General features: G+C 38.2%; 1 protein-coding gene across 2 annotated transcripts in view; it reads right to left on the reverse strand.

Moving 5' to 3' along the window:
- Positions 1-25,000, reverse strand: part of LOC135195595 (phosphatidylinositol 4-kinase beta-like) — a 398,649-nt gene that overhangs the window by 357,319 nt on the left and 16,330 nt on the right. The window contains exon 1 of one of the 2 annotated variants that reach the window (XM_064221918.1): positions 24,418-24,676. The exons of the other annotated variant lie outside the window; for it this stretch is intronic. The gene's annotated coding sequence lies outside the window, so the exon portion shown is untranslated. Of the gene's footprint in view, positions 1-24,417; positions 24,677-25,000 lie in introns of those variants that run through there. 2 annotated transcript variants of the gene reach the window in all.

The raw sequence follows: 25,000 nt of genomic DNA on the forward strand, positions 1-25,000 counted from the left end.
GAGTCTACTAACAATCATGTACTCAATTCCCTGTGTAGGTAAACAGTGATATTCTGGATTAAAGAAAAAAAAACCACAACACTGTTTCTATTCTTGTACACGATCGAACAATATGTTCTGTACTGGTGAGAGAGAGAGAGAGAGAGAGAGAGAGAGAGAGAGAGAGAGAGAGAGAGAGAGAGAGAGTTCCAAACCATCAAAATACGTAAATTCTCACACCCAAATTATTTCATGCGGGGTCATTAGGTGAGAGAGAGAGAGAGAGAGAGAGAGAGAGAGAGAGAGAGAGAGAGAGAGAGAGAGAGAGAGAGATTGAGAGAGAGAGAGATTCCAAACAATCAAAATATATACGTAAATTCTCATACCCAAATTATTTCATGCGGGGTCATTAAGAGAGAGAGAGAGAGAGAGAGAGAGAGAGATCCAAAACATCAAATTACGTAAATTCTCATATCTAAAATATATCGCATCCAAATTATTTAAAGCGGTGCCATTAAGAGAGAGAGAGAGAGAGTAAACGAGGCCAAAGACAACGCTAGATCGGATTCTGGGTCAACGAGTCCGAAAAGGGGGCAAAATACAAGAAAACATCGCCATGTCTCCAAGATACTTGCTTAACCAGGGACCCATGACCTAACCCTGAAGGGTATTAGACTTTTAAAGGCCTTTTCCGTTTACTGGAGGAGCATTTTTTTAAGACCTCTTCGGCGATTCCCTTTCCCCTCTTTCCCTACCATTTTATTATTTACTTTTTTACCGAATAAATCAACCCACAATCCCAAAAAAGCAGTAATGAGATTTCCTGGGGAAAGGCTTTCAAAGGGCACTGTGGTCACCCGTTTATTTACTTCGTTTTTATTATAGTCAGTTTTGTTACTTTACAGTGAGAACTTAACTATTTTCAATGTTGAAATACTATTTCTTCAAGAAAAATACACTGTAATCGCCATTTCATATATTTCAATTATTTATCGAAGCCTTGTAAATGCGCGAATCATAAACTGAAGGAGACTTCTCTTAATAGTTACCAACAAGCCTGTGGAACATGAAATTATCAAGTTCTCACTAAATGAGACTTATCACACTATAAATATACAACATACAAAAAGTTGATGACACTAAAAGAACGACCTGGTAAATGAGCGAGTGAGGTCATCAAGTAAAAGATACTCATTCTAGTAACAAAATAAATAAAAGATAATTATAAAAAAAAACACCTCTCCTTCCACTTCCGTTTATCTTTCAGTGACACAGATGTTATGTTTATTGCTGTTGTTGTTGTTAAATTAAGCTGGCCTTGTGCCAGCAAGAGTTGGGTGTCCTTCGAACGACAGATTAGACGCAGACGCACACACACACACACACACACACACAAACGGCACCACCCGGATCATCATCTTTATAGATATCTGAAGGGCCGCCCCCCCAAACACCCCCTTCGCCGCGTACAGCCAACTTACTGATCCAGAGAACAGCGCAGGGGCTGATCGTCGTTTTGTGGATGTTAATCCCAGGTTCCGGAGGATCTCCTTATCTAAAGCCGCACTCGATATAGGCTTTCGATTCGGCCCTTCCGGCTTTAATCCTCTCTCTCTCGCACCTCTTGACTAATACCGTAGCTCCTCACAAGTAGCAGAAAGTGAGCACGTCATCACTTGGTTCCCATAACACACACACACACACACACACATATTATATAATATATATATATATATATATATATATATATATAATAATATATATATATAGAGAGAGAGAGAGAGAGAGAGAGAGAGAGAGAGAGAGAGAGAGAGATTCCCTAAGCACTTTCTACAGTAAGCGCTAGAATTAAAAAAAAAAAAAAATAAGACTGTCTTCAGAATATTCACGATGTGAGGACTAGGTAAAAATACTTCTTATCAATTTTACCCTCGACACGTCATTTTCGAGCAAAGATGCACAATGAATATATTTTTATATATAATTAAAATAATGATCACGGATTTCACGAATTCAAATGTTTTGTGTGAATTATATATTTAAATTTAACTTAAATAATTCCTCTAGGGATTTTCCCCAAAATCCAGAATCGTTTTCAAACTTCTTTCACATACGGTGTATTCATAACTTCAGCCACGTGCAGATAAATATTCTCCCAAGGGCCTTTTCACGTGGCCTCTGTATATACAACACAATTAAGATACAGTCAAAGCCGTTCTACTGCTTTTGTATGTATGTATGAACAAACACTATCATCATCAAAGCGTAACAAACGCGAAGTCTTAAAAAGTGTACAGAAAACACTGAAGATATGAAACGTTCGCGTGTGCAACTACACAAATCAGCCATACATCTTTGAAAACCTCATTTTTCTTAAACCCGCACTCACAGCCTTTCTCCGACTTTCAATGATCACATTCCAACAAGATCAAGAGGGATAATCTTGCGTTCTAAATCAGTATCAATCACTCTGGACTGCTCAAGAAGCGATAAATGATTACAATATATGGGCACAAATACCATCCTGAAGACGCAATACGAATGCCTACTAGTTCTGTTGTTTGTTTGTTTGTGTGGTGTTTTTACGTTGCATGGAACCAGTGGTTATTCAGCAACGGGACCAACGGCTTTACGTGACTTCCGAACCACGTCGAGAGTGAACTTCCATCACCAGAAATACACATCTTTCATTCCTCAAAGGCCAAGACCATACCGATCACGCCACTGAGGCGCTTGAATGCCTACTAGTGAAACAAAGAAATCAACACTTATACGCCTAAAACTACGAAAACAAGACATCCACTTATTGAAACCATGAATGAAAACAATAATTATACGCCCACTAAAGCAAAGAAAACGAGATACATACGCCTACTCATACAAACAAAACGAGTCATATACGCCTACTGAAACTATGAAAACAAGACTTATAAGCCTAATGAAAACAAAAAAACAAGACATACACTTACTGAACCAATGAAAACAATAATTATGCGCCCACTGAAACAAAAAAAACGAGATTCACAAGCCTACTGAAACCGAAAAATATACATACACATAAACCTACTGAAACCAAGAAAACGGAACTTTTATGCCTATTGAAACAAATGAAACAAGACTTATACAATTACTGACGCCAAGAAGACAAGACATACGACTACGAAACGAATAAATAAAAATCATACGCCTACTGAAACCAAGAGAACAACCAATAGGTTCTGCTAACGCTGTTACTACTCGGCAACGCCCATGAAGGCGTGAAATCTCAGGGGGAAACAATGTTAAAAAAAAATATAAAAATAAAAATAAGAACAAAAAAGTCCGAAGAACCACCTTTTGTCTGGGCAGAGACAAACATTTTCCAACACTCCTGTTGCTAAGGAGAGAGAGAGAGAGAGAGAGAGAGAGAGAGAGAGAGAGAGAGAGAGATTTTCATAAAGATAATGGTTATAAAAAATGGAGAGAGAGAGAGAGAGAGAGAGAGAGAGAGAGAGAGAGAGAGAGAGAGAGAGAGAGAGAGACGTGTTCTCCTAACATGACAACAACAATCTCTTCCTCCTAAAGGCTGTTAGTGTCATCCCCAGTGACGGAGGAGCGACCAAAACCCTTAGGGGAGCAACAACAGAGATGGATGGCGATCTATCTGGAGAAACAACATTAAAAAAATATATTTATTTTTCCAATTCACACGAGATTCCGAGACTCATTTATCAATTTTAATTTCTTCAAAGGGTGGACACATCTATGTTAAACTAATCTTGAGGTATAATTTGTGGACAAAATTTAAAACTAAAATGGTAATTAAACTTAAGTCAATTAACGCACATTAATGTAACATCAAATCCATATATGTATACTTAACGCACATATGTAACATCAAATCCATATATGTATACTTAACGCACATATGTAACATCAAATCCTTGTATGTAAAGTTCCCCCCCTCCCCCAACAAATAACAAACAAAAGTAAAGTGAAATGGAAAAAAGGAGCTTAAATATTCTGATAACTGATTTTACTATACGAATAAAGTACAACACATTTGACGATTAAGAAACTGTACTCATTAATTAAGGAAGTGTAATTTCCGACAGACAGACAGAGAATGCATGCGAAACTAAATTGAAGATGATATTACCCATAAGTGATATGCTAATGTAACACACACACACACACACACACACACAGAGATGCATGCGAAACTAAAGTGAAGATGATATTACCCATTAGTGGTATGCTAATGTAGTACACAGATAATGTATGGTAATGTATTGCATACGAAGATAATGTATGCTAATATATCGCATACGCGGGTAATGTCCTTTAAGCAACATTATCAAAAGTAAGCGTTGATTACAACGAAAATTTTTTTTAAAAAATGCATGCTATTTAGAAATAATGCATCCTGTTTAATAAACCAAAAGCGATAATTATTATTAAATCGCATGCACTCGAAACCAAGATGAAAATTCTGCAAAAACGACGAAACTAACAAAAGGAAATCTAAATTGAAAAAGACCTAGAAAAACTTTCAAGGAACAAAAAAAAAAAGGTTACTACCCAGAGCAAGGAGATTTTGAAAATGTCTCCCATGGGGACTCGTAGAATCACCGAAAAGGGAGTGACCAGCATCATTAACACCCAAAGGTAGTAGATTAGTGACTTTTAAACGACTTAGAAAGGACCTCTTTACTGGTAGTGAAGAGGCAGCCGCCTGATTTCTAGGGCTTCAGGTAACCTAGAATCAGTATCAATTTAGATGATGCCGGAGAGGTGAATATGCGACTCTCGCGCGCACACTATTCATTATTATTATTATTACTATTCTGAAGATTAACCCTATTCTTATGTAACAAACCCACAGGGGCCATTGACTGGATATTCAAGCTTCAAAAGAATATGGTTTGCATTAAAAAAAAAAAAAAAAAAAACAGAAGGCAACAGGAAATACAGAGAGAAGAGATCAGTTATGAGTAAAAAATAACTCAACTAATGAACAAACAGATAAATATTTAAATAATTTATCAAAGAACAAGATAAATTTTTTAAAGGTAGTAATGCATTGCATTTTCACTGACACACACACACACAACGTTTTTGATTGCTGGTACGACAGAATGACGCAAGAGCACTTTCACCCTTTTGAACAAAAATTAAATTTGGAAAAATTACAAATTATGCCTGCCTCCACGAAGGAGTTTGACGCAGCCCATGTATTCTACTATTTAACTATTTGTTTGTTTGTCAACAACAGATCCAAAAAGATAAATTGTGGAGGGGTCAGCTACTGACATTGACAAGTTAATTAGATTTTGAGATGAACTCTCATCCGATTATACATATTTTTTTAAATGGGTAATCGCTCTTGAGTGTCTTCTAGTTACATATTACACATCAGTAATATGTAACCTACAGTACTTTTCATACAGCATTTCCAATTATTTAAGTACATATAAAAATGGCAGAAGACACACCGTTCAATATCAGATTAAAGGGACCTATCATATAAATTGACAGATTTTATTGTATAATACCCAGTAAGCTTCCTTGCCAGATGATACAGTATATTATCCACTAAACTTTCTGTAAGAAGAACGTCTTTTCTTGACATAAAAGACTAAAATGGCTTCCGAATACCTAACACAATATTTACGGGAAGCATCAATTTCTGCCGGACACCGAGGAAAATAAAACAGGGCGGGGCTATATTTGAAAAAGCATCTCACAAAAAACGGTCTTAGTCAAGCAAAAGCTGGGTAAAAGACTGGGGGGGGCCCATGGGACATATCCAAATTTCCCCTATTAAACGGTATAGGGGAACCGTGTCCGAAACTCTATAAAAAAAAGTTATAGGGAAAAAATCATTTAAAAGGGCGATTCCACCCCCCCAATTAAGAGGTAAAAAAATTGCTCGTATATAATCTCGCGCTGGAAAATAAAAGGCGAGCTCGATCAACACTTTTTCTATCTTACCTCCTCTCTCACTGACCAACAGACGAGAGAGAGAGAGAGAGAGAGAGAGAGAGAGAGAGAGAGGAAAGGAATTTTGAAAGTGAATATAAGGTTTATTTTAATAATTTAAATTTACGGACATCAAACATTAAAATGAAAAAAAAAATGATTATGGACACAAATATGAGCACGCCCTAAGTGTATATGTAAATGTTAATACTGCGTGCATATAAGTTTTGTTTTAACCATAAAAAAGGACTATAAATGATCTCATACTTAGTTTCTGCAAAATGAACATTTAAAATCACACACCAGAAAGGTGGTTGTGCTAAAAAAGAAAAAAACTCCTCTCTCTCTCTCTCTCTCTCTCTCTCTCTCTCTCTCTCTCTCTCTCTCCAAACCATAAGAAAAAGCAGGATAGACTTCGCCAATATCCAACACAATAAATTTCCGAGAGAAAATCCTTTCAGTTTTCCGTCGTTAAGATAAGGAGGCAACAGAACAATATTTCTAACGAAAAAATAGCGATTAATAATACTGTTAGAAAGGCTACATAAATCAAATACATCAATCACAACAGAAAATAAATATCTGGATAAAAAAAAATTCTTCCACTCGCAAATCACTTTACTTCTTTCATTATTTCCTTTTATTAACTCGAGAAAAATCATGGGGATCTGGCTGTAACTTACACACACTCTTATACAAACAAACTGTAAACGCCAATCACAGGGCTGGAAACTCTCGGTCTCTCTCGAGAGTTCACATGGGCAGGATGTGTCTTCCACCTCTCCTGAGATATACGTTTGAAAGAAGTGTCCCTCAGGAGAGGAGGAACACACATCCTGCCCAAGTGAACTCTCGAGAGAGACAGTTTACAGCCCTGTGACTGGCTTATCAACAGCCAATCAGGAGCGTCGTAAGGGACTGGCCTAGACATCAAATACACGGTTGATGTGAATCTACTATAGTTCCGCTTCGTTGGAGGCTGCCGTCACTGCCAATTAGAACTGGCACAAGCCTGCGGTCCCTCTTCACCGTATTTAATTACCTAGGGTCACTACGCCTGATAACAGGCCACTGTCACTGCCTATTATACTACCTCCTACCCAATGTATTTGGCAAAAGGCGGGTGTCACTATCCATTATATTTCATATAAGACTATAATATGTCCCGTATATTTTGCAACAGGGAGCTGTCGGTGACCATTATACTTCAAGGCAAAAATATTTTGTACAGAGCATTGGTCTGTCCGCATCAGGGTTGGGGTAATTGTCATTTAATTACAATGTAATTCATTACAGAATTTTGCGAAATTGTAATTAAAATGAAATTACAGTAATTGTAATGTAATTAATTACAAGATGATGTAATCGGTAATTTAATTGTAATTATTTCTAGTAACTGTAATTTAATTATTAACAGGATTATGTAATTGGTAATGTAATTGTAATTATTTTAGTAACTGTAATTTAATTAATTACAGAATGATGTAATGGGTAATTTAATTATAATTGAAGTGTTAAGGATCGGGCTCCATTAGGAGCGATGGGTTGCTTATTAGACTTTAAAATTTGCTGGCGCTCCACCACTGGAGCAGCGGCATGTCGGCGCGTGATGGGCACGTCCAGTTCCCGACCGTGTCCTGTAGGTGACGTGTATTGAACGAGAAAACTCGGTTGTTCATCTGACCGGACGAAAGACCGTTCTCTCGTTCTCTTCGTTTCTCTCTCTCCTCTCTCTCATCTCGCTCTCCTCTCCTCTCATCTCTCTCTGCTCCATCTGTCTCTCTCTCTCTCGGCTACAGCAACTACTCGGGTGTTCCTAAAACTCAATTTTCGCTTACTCGGGGAGTAAGCCTACAAACTACTTTGTTGTTGTTGGAGGTGGAGGGGAGGGTAGGAAAGCCCCATGGAAAAGCCTAAAAAGGTCTGAAAAGGTGTTTCGCGCCGAGTTAAAGATACAGGAGTTTTTGGATAGGATATTTATGATTTATTAGAATGAAAATATAAAACAATAATAATGTGCAAAACAATTATTTCTAATAAAATTAAACAACGCGCTATTTGACCGTAGATTTTAGCACGCGCCTCGAGTAAGCTGGAGGGTCGGATCACGCCTTGTTGGTGATGACTCCGACGAGCGGCAATTCGTCAAGAAGTGGAGAGAGAAATTTCGATGCGTGAGTAGCTGAAGCAAAAGCATTAGCAGTAGCAGTAGCAGCAGCAGCAGCAGCAGCTGTAGCAGGGGTGGTCGGGGAAGGGGGGGGGGATTGGTAGACCAAATCGACTCCCCCCACAATTTTGTTCGTCTCTCTGCATACTAATGAGCTAAAGACAGCTCATTTGGCTAATTTCCTCGTACTGCATCTCCTACATTTTACACCTACTCCTACCCACAGCCACACGCCCACACACCGACGTTCTGCTACCACTCCCATCACTACTACCACCACTACAACTACTACTACTCCACCGCTACTCGCTCTCCTCCACTCCAGCACACGCTGGAGATTCATTTGCATAGGCACATTTCACATGGAGAAGTCTATTTCCAGTCCCTAATGGATAGAAAATCACCCATGAAGGCGTCGACGGGGGAAGCCTTCCAAATGCATAGTACCTACCAGCTTTGGTACTTCCACCCGATTCAAATGACACTTTTAAATGCCACATTAACTAAGTGTGTCTACTATGAGAGAGAGAGAGAGAGAGAGAGAGAGAGAGAGAGAGAGAGAGAGAGAGAGAGAGAGAGAGAGAGAGAGAGTTTCTTCTTTACCACTTCTAAAATAAATTATTCCCATGAGAAAAAAAAATATTTCACACATACATCCACAAACTAATACACAAAATCTACGCTTGAACACGCATATTGCAGCAATATTCGCTGAATATGCAAAATACATTATTCAACTGCCTCGAAAACAAGTCTGCAAGTCAATTACTGCAGCATTCATCACATCTCAACTAACACTGTTCGTGTGAATGTTCATCCTTAAAACAAGACAGCTCTCAGTGACATGACAATTTTCGACAATTTTTATACACTCACCTTTACTTCACAGGGTCCTCAGCCACCAAAGATCTTCTAAATCGTAAAGTACTTTACTTTCAGACAAACATTAAACTGCCTTCTTAGTTTCAAACAGGTCTCCTTCATTTACCCTTCCAAAAAGAAGTAAAATTAAAAACCTAAATAGAAACATGGCCATTCACTTAAATCCAAACTCACCATGAAAAATATTAACAATCAACTTTAGTGGATTGACTCTCTGCGTTAAAATGAAGACAGTGAAACGCATAATCCCCACATTTCCAGAAAGTGTGGTGCTTTTTTTTTTTCTTATGCCTTTATCTAGGTCATTTGATCCATTTAGACGGTAAGTCCATTTTCATAATGACCTAGCACTGGGCTAAGCCTGCCTCCGTTTCAAACCATAAAAAAAAAAAAAGTGTTTCATGACGTTAACACAATAAGCGGGCCATTTCAACTGCCAAATTTAGTTGACATAACCCAGAGGTTCTACAGATCAAGGCAAGATCAGCTCGGGTTGTTTTAAAATTAACAATATTAATAAACTCTATTTTTAAAAAAATTGTGATGCAATGGCCAAAGTAATGGATTACATGCTGAACTATGTGAATGTGATATAAAGGTAACCTTAAACACTTATAAAATTCACAATCAAGAAATACCTGAAACGTCCGATGGCCATATAATGAGAGAGACAACAATATCTTTTTTTTTTTTAACTATGGTCCAACTCCTGACAAAAGACCTGGGGCGAGAGCTTTTAACATACCTTACTACCACGTGGCCCGTTCGTGCTTCGCTTTCACCCAACTGCCAAAAAAACATATTTCTATGAACCTTTATTCTAAGCCATTCATGACCTTACAATCTTACAACGAACCTGAAACCTTCAAGCGAGCTCCAAAAAATTATGGAAGTTTTCTACTGGAGAGGAGGCTCTTACGTAGATTAAAAAAAAAAAATCACTAAAACCTTCATTAATTGTTCTGGAACATATGCTTCAGTAAGTGCACAAATGTTGCTATTCTTGAACATATATTATTTTTATCTCCAAACACAGTTAAGTATTGGGTTAACTGCAATAAAACCTTAACGAGTATTGGGTCAACTGCAATAAAACTTTCACGAGTTCTGGGTTAACTGCAACAAACCCTTCACGAGTAATTGGGTCAACTGCAATAAAACTTTCACGAGTATTGGGTCAACTGCAATAAAACCTTCACGAGTATTGGGTCAACTGCAATTAAACCTTCACGAGTATTGGGTCAACTGCAATAAAAATGTTCAAAAATGAATAAACATCGAACAACAGATTAACAGACATTCAACTCCCATAGAAGCGACAAATTAATAAACCTCCAAGTACTGTAAAACCTACACAAACTATTAAACCTGTCACAGTAATATAGCGTCCATAAAATTCATAGATTGCCAAACCCCTTCATACCTTCCCTTCTATCTCATAAAACTAGCTCACTTCTATCTTACCAAAAGGAAAACATAAATGTCACAACAGCACCTAGCCAGAATGAAAATAAAAGAATGTATTTTGTATCCAGTTCGTCCATGTAACGCGTACGAAAGATGGTGAAATAGCATCGCTGGTAGAGCATGATGGTGACACAGAAGACTGAAAAACAGCCTTCTGGTGCAATGTAATCTACAAAACAAATAAACCCATAAGAAAAATTAAACTAATATGACAAAAAACTGAGACAAGCAAATATGAGTCAAAACTGAGCCCAAGAGTCAACAGAGAGCGTAATGAATAGATTTATTCGACGTGCCGAGCAAACTTCTAAAAATATAAACGACTCAATATTAAACGAGTATTTTACAGGAGACAACCAAGACATCCCATCACAATTACATCTGGGGATTTTCTTTCGTGACAATATTCAGATCTCGCCAAATTAATCAAGACATTCCGCTTCAAATGAAAACATATTTGACGAGATTTGAGTCTTAAAAATATCTCACCCTTCCATTATATAATTGTCCATCCTACACGGAATCGACAGATACAATTAAATGACACAAAGAACATCTGTTCAAGTTCCAGACAAGAGCACAAAGGATACCAGATACTTCTTTAAAATCGAACCGAGGAGAACAAGAACAATAAAAACAACAAAAAACAGCACGGTCTATAATATCTGCATGACAACGACCTTCCAAAAAAGGATAGGAGGATCTCCACCTTCCCTTTCCAACCCAAAACCATGACCACGGCGAACTTGTACTCTGGTCGGCCTTCTCCTCTCCCTCCCACCCTTTGAGGTTCCTGAACAACCCCCCCCCCCCTCCCACGAGAGGAGGAGGAGGAGAGCCTTCTGGTTCCTCCCAGAATTTCCATCACCCTCCAAGGGCAGCACCAACAGGAGCAGCAGCAGCAGCGGCGGCGGCGGCGAGAGCGCGCCTCCCATCACCAACACCGCCACCAGCAGATTCAGGGACAGAATGCGATGACGGCAGGGCCTTAAAGATGACCTACCTGACGGTGCCCTCCTGGCTCACTCTTCTCCTCCTTATCACCCCCTCCCTCCCACCTCTCTCTCTCTCTCTCTCTCTCTGTATATACTTCCCATTCCCTTCCCTGAACATCCCTCCCTTCCCCAGTCCCCAAACCGGCGAGAATGGAGATGGGAGAAAGAAGGGAGAGGGAGGGAACCCCTCTCCCCTCCTCCATTTACCCACACTCACAGAAACACATACACACACACACACACACACACATACACACACAAACACACACACTCGAGCTCTTTACGCTGGGCTGCTGCTGCTGCTGCTGTTACCTCTGGCTCATTCATGCCACACCCTGACCTAAGAGAAGGGAAAAGGGGGGTTATGAGAACTACGCCAAATGAATAATAATAATGCCTAAGGAATGGGGGGGGGGGCTGGATAGGGAGGGGAAATCGAGCGAGACGAGAAAAAGGGAGCGAAATCTATTCGACGATTAAGCCGAGCGGCCGTATGAGGAAAACGGGGAGCACATAAATGTGGAGTGAAGTGCGCGTCAAAAGTGATAATGAGGGGCGTAAAAATGAGTCGATGAGTGTTCACATCAAAAGTGAAAATTAAGGGCACTGAAAAAAAAAAAGTCGAAAAGTGTTCACAAGTGAAAATTAAGGCCATAAAAAACACAACAGTGATAATGAAGGGCACAAAAATGAGTCGATAAGTGTTCACGTCAAAAGTGAAAATTAAGGGCATTAATATAAAAAAAAGAAAAAAAAAGACGGTCGAACAGTAGACTTTGCACTGAAGGAAAAATGGTGAAGATAGAACATAGAGGAACACGCAAAAACAATAAACACACACACACACACACACACAAACAAGTAATCTATATAAGAATAGAGTAGTAACAAGCATCACGAGCGTAAAAGCATTAAGGATCCAAGATTTCAGAACCCATTCATATACCATATTAAAATGGAGATGTAAAAGGAAGTATCTTTAATATAACACTGACCCGGTCATCAACGAACAATAAAAATCACTCGCAGAAAAGAACGAGAATAAAAACCCTTACGCAATGGAATATATAACATGAGATCTGAACCAGCAAATCTGAAGCGACACTGAAACCATTACATTACGTCTCACGGATCAACGGAGACCTTCAACTGGGAAAAATTTTCGGATAACAAATGAAGATATAAAAGATTAGAAAGGACCCCCACCTCCAATAAGGCTGAATGGAGAACAGCAACCATCAAGCTAAAATGATAACGATAATTAATGTTTTAATGTTTACCATATATATATATATATGATATATCTATCTATATATTATATCATATAGTATGTATATATATTATATTATATTTTGTTTTAAATATATATATATGGTATATGGTGTTATATATGTAATATATGTGTATATATTTATTATAATATACTATTTATAATATATATATAATTTATATATATAATATATATATTATATATATCTATATAATATATATTTATATATGTGTGTGTGTGTGTGTGTGTGGGAGAGAGAGAGAGAGAGAGGAGAGAGAGAGCGAGAGAGAGAGAGAGAGAGAGAGAGATAGAGATTGAGAGAGATTTTGATAATTGGTTGATGATAATGACAATGAATCACATCAGAAGGTGTGACATCATCCAGCACACAACCTAAACAATAATGTTTCACAAACGAGAGAGAGAGAGCAATCGATGAAGATGACACTATGAAATGTGTATATACACATCCCACAGCCTGTATTCGCATACATTAAAAAATCGTAAAAGAAAATACTGCATACCTTTACTATGTTCGCGTCATCTCATCATAAAACTAAACAATCAAGACAACAGGAATTCGTATTAAAAACGATTCCATTTCCAACGAGGAAACCTTCTTCCCTTATTTTCGTCTTCCCCTCCTTACTCAAAAGGAGGGAACACAGACGGGTCAAAAGCAGTCAAGATCATCGTGATCCATAATGTAACTAAGTAGATTTATCAAAACAATCTTCGACCTTTAGAGAAAAATCAAAAGTCAAAATTCCACAGAGAACTGAGCAAGGCATTCCAGTACTTGATAACGATACAAAATAACCAAATATTGCACAAATATTGAAAATCAGAATCGATCTCACCATTCGTACCCCAGCGCGTTCGTCTTCGCAGCCTCCCCATACACATTCCTACACTGCGCCACTTTTTATAATTGCCTTCACAACCTCCACACACAAACACTGGTGTTTACAACCTCCAAACGATCTACAAAGAAACCCTTCTGTATTTACATCCACGAAAACACATGCTTCCTGTGTGACAAATGACCACAAAAGCAGCATACAACTTCGCCTCTCTACAGAGCAACAACATTCAACTACGTATCTCCTCAGCCGGGAGACCAGATTGTCGGAAGATCCCAACTGGGGAAACAAAACTTGACCAACTGGCGATCTGCAGCAAAGATATGAACCGGACAACTAGCAAGCTGCTGCTGCGAGAAAATTAACCAAAAGCCTGACTTGCCACCATGAACCATGCTTGCCACTGCTGACGACAAATCGAGCGAGCAAGTGATGAGCCGAGTCTAAAAAATTCATCAAAAACTGGCGAGCTGCTGATAAGCTTAACCGATAAGTGACGAGCTGCTGCTAAGAAATGAACATGAAAGCGATGAAATGCAGCTCAGAAACTAACGAAAAACCGACGAAATGGTGGCTAGAAGTGACTGACGAATTAGCCAAGAAGCAGGAATTCTGACGCTATAAAATTAAGCAGACGCTAGCAATCAGCAGCAGCAGCAAAAAAAAAAAGACACTGGTGGCCTGATAAGAGAATTTACCCAGCAAATTTGGAGACCTGTTACTAGGAAGCTAAGTAAGAAATTAGCGAGTGAAGAATCCCTAAATTGGTAGTGTGCCGGGCGTCAATCGTAAAATGGGTGAACTGGTGACGAAAAATGAACCAACAATTGATCAACCCGTTACCGAGGTATTAGACGAAAAATTGGACGTCCTTGCCTTGAGAGCACTGTAATATCAACGTAAATACGACATCCTACCGCTTCAATATGTAATCGATAACTGAAAAATCTGGAGGTGCTACGGAGAAATTTAAGAGGAACTTTGGCTTAGGAGAAATTACCCATTAGATTGGCGAGCGTATGAAAAGACATTAGCTGACCAGTTTTGACCAGACGGGTGATGAGCAAATTCATCAACAAATTGGCTTGCGCCTGCTTAGTAGAAATTAACCCACAAATTGGCAAGCTACTAAGAAGAAATTAACCACGCATCTGACAAACTTCTTTGGAGATTTTAACCTCCACATTTATGAGCTATTAAAATGAAATTAACCAATAAATTGTCAAGCTTTTAAGAAATTAACCATCAAATTCACGTGCTACTAAGGAGAAAATAAGCAACAAAATAGAAGATATTAAGGAGAAAATAAGCAACAAAATAGAAGTTACTGATGAGAAAATAAGCAACAAAATAGAAGATATTAAGGAGAAAATAAGCAACAAAATAGAAGTTACTGATGAGAAAATAAGCAACAAAATAGAAGTTACTAAGGAGAAACGAACCAACAAAATGGCAGTTACTAAGGAGAAAACAAACAACAAAACAGAAGTTACTAAGGAGAAAATAACCAACAAAATAGCAGTTACTAAGGACAAACGAACCAATAAAACAGCAGTCACTAAGGTGAAACTAACCAACCAAGTAGCAGCTGCTTAGGAGAAAATAACCAACTAAGTAGCAGTTGCTACGGAGAGACTGACCAACAATATGGAAGTTACTAAGGAGAAATAAACCAACAAAGCAGCAGTTGGTGAGCTGTGCTTACAATAGAAGTCACAAAGATTGCTTACACGAGCCATGCAACGAATAAAGAATGGACATTCAAGTTCACCTGTCAATGGCACTGACCGCTCGCGCGTCTAGACTTTCCTTTTTTTTCATTCTTTCTTTGTTTCTCTTTGTAAGATGCGCATCAAAGGGTGTTCGTCTGAAATACTGAGTGGACGTGGCTATTTCTGTCCGGCGCGTTGTCATATTTCGAAAGATACTAATATCACCAGGTTTCTGTTTATCATTGACACCTTGCTCACTACGTTTAGGGGAGAAATAGAATAATATACTCAATACAAAAGCAGATTCCCAAAACTATATTCAAGGGAGAGAGAGAATTTCAATTATAAAACTAGATTCCCCACACTATATTTGAGAGAGAGAGAGAGAGAGAGAGAGAGAGAGAGAGAGAGAGAGAGAGAGAGAGAGAGAGAGAGAGAGAGAGAGAAATTTCAATAACTTGAACGGAATTTTATGCACAATTCCACGTTTTCATAAAATTCTAACACTACGACATAACATTTACGGGGAGAGAGAGAGAGAGAGAGAGAGAGACTTTCAATTAAACCTTCCTCCCGATAAATATCTTCTTGCGAAAAACAACAACAAAACTCTGTTGAAATTAAAAAAATAAATAAATAAACCTCTCGCTTCTGCGTTTTTACAGCAAAGTTAAAAATCTGGGCTCCCCCGAGAACAACCGGTTTTACAGACAATGTCACCATGCAAGACGGTCACGCCGAGGAAATAAAACGAACGTAAACGAAGAGAGCCGAGAGAGAGAGAGAAGAGATGAGAGGGGGGAGGAGGCGGATCGGAGAGAGGGAGAGGAGGAGAGCCCGAAGGTAAGACGAGAGAGAGAGACGAAGAGAGAGAGAGAGAAATCTCAACAACGAAAACAGAAGAATTTTTAGAGTGGGAGGAGGGAGGAGAGAGAGAGAGAGAGAAGAGAAATTCAACCAATAAAACACAGGGAATTTTAGGAAGAGGAGAGGAGAGGAAGAGAGAGAGGGACGAGAGGAGAGGAAGAGAGATCTCAAACCAACTAAACACGAATTTTTAGGAGAGAGAGAGAGTAGAGATAGGAGAGGAGAGGAGAGAGAGAGAGAATCTCAACCAACTAAACAGAATTTTAGAGAGAGAGAGAGAGAGAGAGAGAGAGAGAGAGAGAGAGAGAGAGAGAGAATAATCTCAACCAACTAAACAGAATTTTAGAGAGAGAGAGAGAGAGAGAGAGAGAGAGAGAGAGAGAGAGAGAGAGAGATATCTCAACCCACTAAACTGAATTTTAGGTACAGTTCGACATGCTTTCATAAAATTCTCAACTTCAACATAACATACAAAAGGAAAGGCGATGAGAGAGAGAGAGAGAGAGAGAGAAGAGAGAGAGAGAGAGAGAGAGAGAGAGAGAGCCGTTAATTCTTAAAGGAAGAGAACGACAAGCAACATCACGATAGGGTTATAAGCAGAGGGTGTGCTACACAACCGAGTTCAAACGTATACAAACACCAGGCCAGGCCAAACGTATCACAACTGATCAAGCAAATTAACGAATATTAACGGATATCAATCACACATGTTTGATGCACATGTGAAGACAAATCAACGCAGGCGGGTTGCGTATTTATTTGCAAACAAAATAAAATAAATCTATGCTTACAGTATACACATTTACACACCACAGATGACAGGTACTTGCAAAAATATCTAGCATGCACACAATATACAAATCACCTAACAAAACAATCCACAGACCTTGCACACAAATAAATAACTGCACTATCATACAAGTAACCTTATCCTACACAGATATATAAAAAAATCTAGAAAATATCTTAGCGTCAGTTAATACTGACCACCATATGCAACTCTTGAGTAACCAATATTAATCACTACAAATTATTTTTACGAAATACTTCCAATTTAACCCCAGGAGAAAAAGAAAATATTCAACACTATCAAAAGTAAAATAATGGGAGCTCCTCAAAAGATAACAACAGTGGATCAAGGGCAAACGTTTCTCTTAAGCCTCTAAGATTTGAACGTTTATTGACCCGAAGATACACTGCAGGGCAATGACCGCGCAACTGTGGGGCCTCACCCCAACCCCAACCGCCAAGCTTAAACTCGCTATCCTGTTTTATTATTATTGATAATATTATTATTATTACTATATTATTATATTTTGAACTCAAATAAAACACTCCCCTCGTGCTTCTGTCTCAATAAAGATAAAATAAAATTACTACTATTATTATTATACTTTGAACTCAAATAAAACACTCCCCTCGTGCTTCTGCCTCAATAAAGAGAAAATCAAATTTATAATAAGAGCATCCGTACCGTCAAAAATGACGCTAGTGGAAGGGGGTGGCGACAGCAGACCTAGCCAAATGTCAAAAATGACAGCAATGTAAGATGGCCAAGCTATCAAGTCCCGTCCCAAATGCTTGGACAAAGATACCTTCTTCATTCTACAAACTATATAGGCCAATGGTAAGAGAAAGCTGGCCTCAGGTTGGACAAAAGCATGTCTAACCCACGAGTTCATTACAAAATACTACTGTTGTGATAAAAAGGAAAAATATTTACAAGCACACGCAGATGCGTTTTGCGTAATGAGGTAATAAGACTTTTAAACGGATATACGACAAACTCCTCTTGTTACATCAAAGCAGCAACAGTGTTAGGAAAAATGGAAGACTCCTTCAACAACAACGACCCTAGACTTTCAACCTAGTTTACAAAACTTCGAACAAGTTGTCAGGTACATAAGCACACACTCTCTCTCTCTCTCTCTCTCTCTCTCTCTCTCTCTCTGTAAAAACTTACCTCATTCCATTTCTAAGACTTCTCTTGCCAAATGACTGCTTCTTACCTGAAAAAGAAATGAGGCAAGCGTTAAAAAGTGGCAACTATATGAGCATAAGAGTCGACAATTAGAGACACTGTCGAAATGTATAAAAAGAACAGTAAAATTCTCGTGTCTGTGGTCATATGTAAAGATATTAATCATACAAATATCTGTGCAAAGGAGTATACATATATAAGCATGGCCCATGGAACTGCTGCAGGCGAAAAGAGGCGAAGGAAATGTTGAAAACGTGGAAGAGCAGAATGGAGAGAAGATTAAAAGCCAGCGTCCACAAAACAGAGCTAAAGGTGACTGAAAAGGAAATGGGAAAAAAAAGTCCAGTCAGCAACGTAGCTTAAGTGAGTGCTGTGTGAAGGTGTGAACTCAGAACTGTGTACCGAATGCAACAGATGGAGCTTCTTTTTTTTTTTTTTTTTTTTTGGGGGGGGGGGCTCAAAATGTACTAGAAGAGCAGCAAATGGAGAGGGGGTTCTCAAAATGCATGAGAAGAGCAGCAAATAGGAGAGGAGGTTCTCAAAATGTATTACAAGAGCAGTAAATGGGAGAGGGGGTTCTCAAAATGTATTGGAAGAGAAAATGGGTGGAGGTTCTCAAAATGTATTAAATGAGCAGCAAATAGGAGAGGAGGTTCTCAAAATGTATTACAAGAGCAGTAAATGGGAGAGGGGGTTCTCAAAATGCATGAGAAGAGCAGCAAATGGGAGAGGAGGTTCTCAAAATGTATTAGAATAAGAGCAAATGGAAGAGGAGGTTCTCAAAATGTATTAGAATAAGAGCAAATGGGAGAGGAGGTTCTCAAAATGTATTAGAATAAGAGCAAATGGAAGAGGAGGTTCTCAAAATGTATTAGAAGAAAAAAAATAAATGGGAGAGGAGGTTCTCAAAATGTATTAGAAGAAAACAAATGAGAGAAGAGGTTTCTCAAAATGTATTAGAATAAGAGCAAATGGGAGAGGAGGTTCTCAAAATGTATTAGAATAAGAGCAAATGGAAGAGGAGGTTCTCAAAATGTATTAGAATAAGAGCAAATGGAAGAGGAGGTTCTCAAAATGTATCAGAAGAAGAGCAAATGGGAGAGGAGGTTCTCAAAATGTATTAGAACAGCAAATGGGGAAGAGTCGAAGTGGAGAACTTTGTCCTTGGTGACGGCCAAGTCCTACTAGAACAGTCATGTTACCTTGTGAAATAGTATAGACTACGACGCAAGAAACACAACATAAAAATCGATACATAGACTTAAGATGGATATATAAGGCCAGTACTACTATATGCAGCAAAAGCAAGGAGACCGTTAAAGAAAATGGAATTTTGAAAAGCTATAACTATAGATTGTGGAGATTTGGAAAAACTATAAACTCTTGATTGTGGAGATTTTGAAAAACTACAACTACAGATTGTGGAGATTTTGAAAAACTACAACTATAGATTGTGGAGATTTTGAAAAACTACAACTACAGATTGTGGAGATTTTGAAAAACTACAACTATAGATTGTGGAATTTTGAAAAACTGCAACTATAGAATGTGGTGATTTGAAAAAAAACTACAACTACAGATTGTGGAGATTTTGAAAAAAAAACTATAAACTATAGATTGTGCAGATTTTGAATAACTACAACTATAGAATGTGGTAATTTTGAGAAAACTACAACTACAGACTGTTTGGCGATTTTTAAAAACTGCAACTATAAGATTTGGTTGGATATTTTTTTGAAAGAACTACCCAACGAATTGTTTGTGGGGATTTTTGAAAAAAAAAATTTTTTGAAAAAAAAAATAAACTAATAGATTGTTAGGAGATTTTGAAAGATTTTTGAAAAAAAAACAAACGAACTACAGATTGGGAAAATTTGGAAAAATTTAAAAAAAAGAGCGTTGGGTAATCGTAGCAGGACGATGGCCCTTGAGAAGACCAAGAAAATCATGGAAAACTGGAACATGAGAAGTTCCAGGCAAAGTGGACAGGACACATTGTAATGGAGTGAACTCATTTCAACTCTAACCCCAAAACTGGAAAGATATCGTGAATCCTTCGTTACAATAATTCCTATTCACACACACAAATACATATATATATGTACATAGCTACATATATGTGCAAGTACGAATTGAATATGTTCGCTATATATATATATTTCATAAGTTCCAACTTGTCATATGGTTTCAAATACTGAAAGCCAACGCTCATATAAAAATTAAATAGAAAAAAATACCTTGGTAAAAATTCATATAAAAATTAAATAGAAAAAAATACCTTGGTAAAAATACAATATTTACACGGACTGGACAATGTTATAAATGGTTTCCAAAGGGATTTATAATGCATAGGTATGGTTTCCAAAGGGATTTATAATGCATAGGTATAAGTTCATTCATAGTAAATACTATATATACCTCATATCCTCCTATTATTTTTGTACAAAATAAAGGAGTGCCAATAACTGGGTTGTAATTTAGAGCATATACAAATATATACAAATAAATACTTAAATCCCCGACGAACACAGCTGAAACGACAAAAAGCTCCCAAGGGAATCACTATCATAAATCACTGAAAGGTTTCCTGAAACAAGCATTAGTATATCGTAGGGATAAAAACAAATAACACACAAGAAGAGACTATGATCTACATCATAATGAGAAGAGACTAAGATCTACATCATAATGAGCAAAGTTCGTGCACTAAAACCTCACTGACAACCTCTGTTAAATTCCCTTATTCAAATTAAAATATTCTACAATACCCTAAGCAAAATGAACAAAGAAACGTCAAGCCAAAGAGCTTGCTTCTGGAGTTTCCAACCTTCAACTTGGCTTACTTCAAAATCCGTACGACTAACCTCGTTCCCACTGCAAGGTGAGCAAGGCACAGCTTTAAGTAAGTCCTTTCTTTGCAATAATAAAAAAAAGGAGCTTGTTACTTTATTTTGCGCAACTGTATTTAGACTACTGTGCACTGACTTACGCCCTATTATTATTATGATTATTATTATTATTAGTGTTGTTGTTGTTGTTGCGTAATACAGTTGACTACATAACTGTGGTTACACAAATTGTTTTTCACGATATAGTGAATTTCTAAGCATTATTATTATCATTATTATTATAATATTATTGTTGTTATTATTATTGTTGTTGCGTAATACAGTTCACTATATAATTGTGGTTACACAAACCGTTTTTCACGAGATAGCGAATTTCTTAGCATTATTATTATTATTATTATCATATAATCCAGTAGTTTAACAAGACCAGACTCACACTTCTACTCACACCTGGCTTGCAAACAAGGATTTTTGGTAAATTAAATGAAAATGAAAAGCACGACAAAGTCGAGGAATTTGGACAGCTAACTGGGAACCTACCAAAAAGAATGCATAAAAAATAAAGGGCAGAAACTCACACAGGAGCGCCCAAGGTACTACACAAGGAACTATTAGCATCCCTATTGCATAAACACCTAACACGAAGCAGTTTTCAAGATCAGCAACACTATGTTTTAAACGGGTTTGGAGGTCATGCCTGCTTACTAGTCTATTTTTCAGCAACAATCCTCTGTCCTGAAACTTATTTAGGAAGGCTCTACTGCTAAGAAGCCATGTGTACTTTCATGCCGGTCATCACTTCACGCTCTTGAGTTTCTTTCAGAAAAGTACCATGGTGCTCCTACAATGATTTCAGGGCAGAATTTGCAAGAGCAATCACGCCTACTCTTTGTGCCAATTCTTTAAATTGTACCTAAAACACACGTAGTGCTTTTAAAGAAATTTGCATGAGTGGGTTTTCAAGTAAGAGCAGTGTTTAACGGTAACATTACCCCCACTGCGCTTTGCAATAAAGCATAAGTGATAGATTTTGAGAAAGGGAAAATTATTTCTTAACGAGAGACTTTCATAGTTAACAATATCAATTACTAATCTGTTTTTGGGACAAATAATGTTTCTGATATGAGTAACAAATATCAAAATCAATACATTTAGACAATAAATAAATGTGTGTGTGTGTGTGTATGTGTGTGTGCACTACGATAAAGCATCCCCAACAACCAAACGCTAAATAATGAAGGAACGGAGAGCCATTACCGTCGATCACTGTAAACTGCAGCTGATTAAATGCAAATTACTCTGGTCCTACCGCTAAATCGCAAGACGGGAGGATTAAGAGCAGATCCTAATTAAAGATGTAGATCCACTGAAGTCCGCACACGTCAGGCAGTCTGATCTAAATCTCATCGGGAACATTAATTAAATCTAATGAAGCTTACAACAAGTTATATTATTCGGAGGGATGGCAGCGCGAGCCGAAAATACCTGTGCGTTTTAATTAACACTTTTTAAAAATCATGCCGATATGATGATGATGATGATGGAATTACCAGTGGCATATAGCTAATTAAAAATACAAGGCCCGCCGCAAATTCATAATTAGCAGTTCAGTCATTATTACTTCGCAATGATATATCTGGCTAAAAAGTAATGCTAACAACGCTCGGAATAAGAATGCACTCAGGGTCAACCCAGTAGATGGGATAATACAATGACGCATCATACGCTATTGGCATACAAACCCCAAGTGACCATTTAAACAGCAGCCTATGCTGGCATAACGCCAGCTTACTCCAACACAACAATCATTAGACAGCGACATGGATTCGGAAATCAAGGGCCATTCAAAGTTCGTGGATCCGTTTCTACCTCAGATCAAAGTTCAAATATCGAAAGCTCTCTCCTCTGACAAGCATTCGCAATCTACTTTTAAAACTCAAGTGCTTCTTCACTTTCTTATCCTACAACTTGGTATCACATAGCATTACTCAATTATATACTATATATTTATATATACATATACAATACATATCCATAATAGAATATATAAATACATATATTGGTCATTCGCCTAAACATTTTCATAAACTTCTTCAATGTGTACGAATGCCAGATAAAGATTTCCCCCTAACCCCCTCTACTTCAAACTTCACATAAATGCTTCATATAGCAACATACCTGATCCACGCACAGACACATACGTTTAATTGTCTAAATCACACCAGCCTTCTCTGCCTATCATTCAGTCATCTGAGTTACTGTTACCTAAATACAATGGAGCACTTGATGTTCCCGCCAATTTCTTCAGAACCTCTCCCTCATGGAAACATACCTTACAGAACCTGGTCAGCCCCTGAACGTTATCATCAATAAATAAAAATGTTACGATAGATTTCCTTCATTTTTCTCACTACTCAAATCAAGTCCTCGCAATGAGTACACAACCACGCACACATCCACAAACACACACAGCCATAAACCTTTATGAACATCTCTTGTATTCTAAAAACATTCTACAGAAATTTATGTTCCGTTCGCTGTTCCTCTTGCCTCCAAGAGATCCCAGGACGAAATGAAAAGCAACATCAACAACCGAAAAAGGAAATAGGAGCATCACTCAGAGCTAAAGGAAGATCAACCCAAACAAAGACACAAGAATAAAACCAACAGGTGACTGAGCCAGTTTCCCCCAAGGCTAGCACCACTGGAAACATTTCTAACCCACGAACAAGCACCAAACACAGTACAAGTGCTTTCCTTTGTATTTTAGCTGCACCAGACTTGCGCCTGAATCAGGCATTTTCTGGAGGCGAGTGGAGAAAAATATTCGAAGATACAGTTGTCCTTTAATAATATTATATATTCAAATGTTTCAATTAAATTATCCCTGTCAATCAAACCCTTAGATCGCCCTCATAAAGAGATCCACCACCACAAAAAGAAAATAAATAATAATAATAAATAACAACAACAACAACATCCACTGACACCCTGAATAACAATTAAACCAAACAATGAGCGCACTAAATGCTTCGACGTATGTAAACTATTATTCAACTAGGTAAAAAAATAAAACCACTAACAAAAACAATAAAAGCAACAACAATATAATAATAAAATATTCGGAAAAAATATCCGTGAACAGAGGTCTGGGCACCCTCTTGCAAACAACTGGAAATAAAAATCACCGGAACACTGAAATTTATCACAGCATGTTAGACAAAAAATAAAAAATAAATAAAAAAAAAAAAAAAAAAAAAAGCCACTTCAATAAATGCAAAGATGTACTGCACAAGAAAATTCCCCTCTCTTGATAATTACAATTAACCTTTAGCATGAAACTGAATTTTATCTTTTACATTTAAGAGATATAACATTAACGGGGCGTGCGTTCGCTTGTATTCACTTTTCTCTAGGCCCGTACCTTCGTCCATCATGCAAGCAAAGAAGGCAAACGGAGCCTTCCTCCCAGGGAAGTCCTGCGGATTCCTCCGGATAACTCTACGGCACAGACACGATTCCACAGAGAAATAGGAAAGGGACACATCAACATCCTTCGAAAGAGGCACTCTCCAAATTCACAAACGCAAATAAAAACACACACAATTCCACCCTCTCTCAATATCACTTGATAACTATGACGGCTTGGACTTAGAAGGACTCTCGTCAACACACGGAGGGCGTCCACACCACCTCGTCCAGCGGCCACACTTGAAACACTGCCAGCGCCGCCAGCACGTGAGGCGATTCGATTCCATCCCCAGGCAGCCGAGAGGGGGGGGCACGGGGGTAGGGAGTTTCCAGCCAGGCCAGACAGACGATGGGAATGGAAGTGGGGGAGGAGGGTCGGTGGGGGTGAGGCAGGAAGAAAGAGAAAGAGGCGGCTATCCGAGGGGAGCTGGACACGGGAGGGGAGCTGGAGAGGAAGGAGGGGCAACTACTCAAGAGAGGAAACTGAACGGATACAATGGACAGAGTAGAACTGCTCTGGCAGGAAAATAATACTA

This window comes from Macrobrachium nipponense, chromosome 16, assembly GCF_015104395.2.
Source record: "Macrobrachium nipponense isolate FS-2020 chromosome 16, ASM1510439v2, whole genome shotgun sequence".
Taxonomy (NCBI): domain Eukaryota; kingdom Metazoa; phylum Arthropoda; class Malacostraca; order Decapoda; family Palaemonidae; genus Macrobrachium; species Macrobrachium nipponense.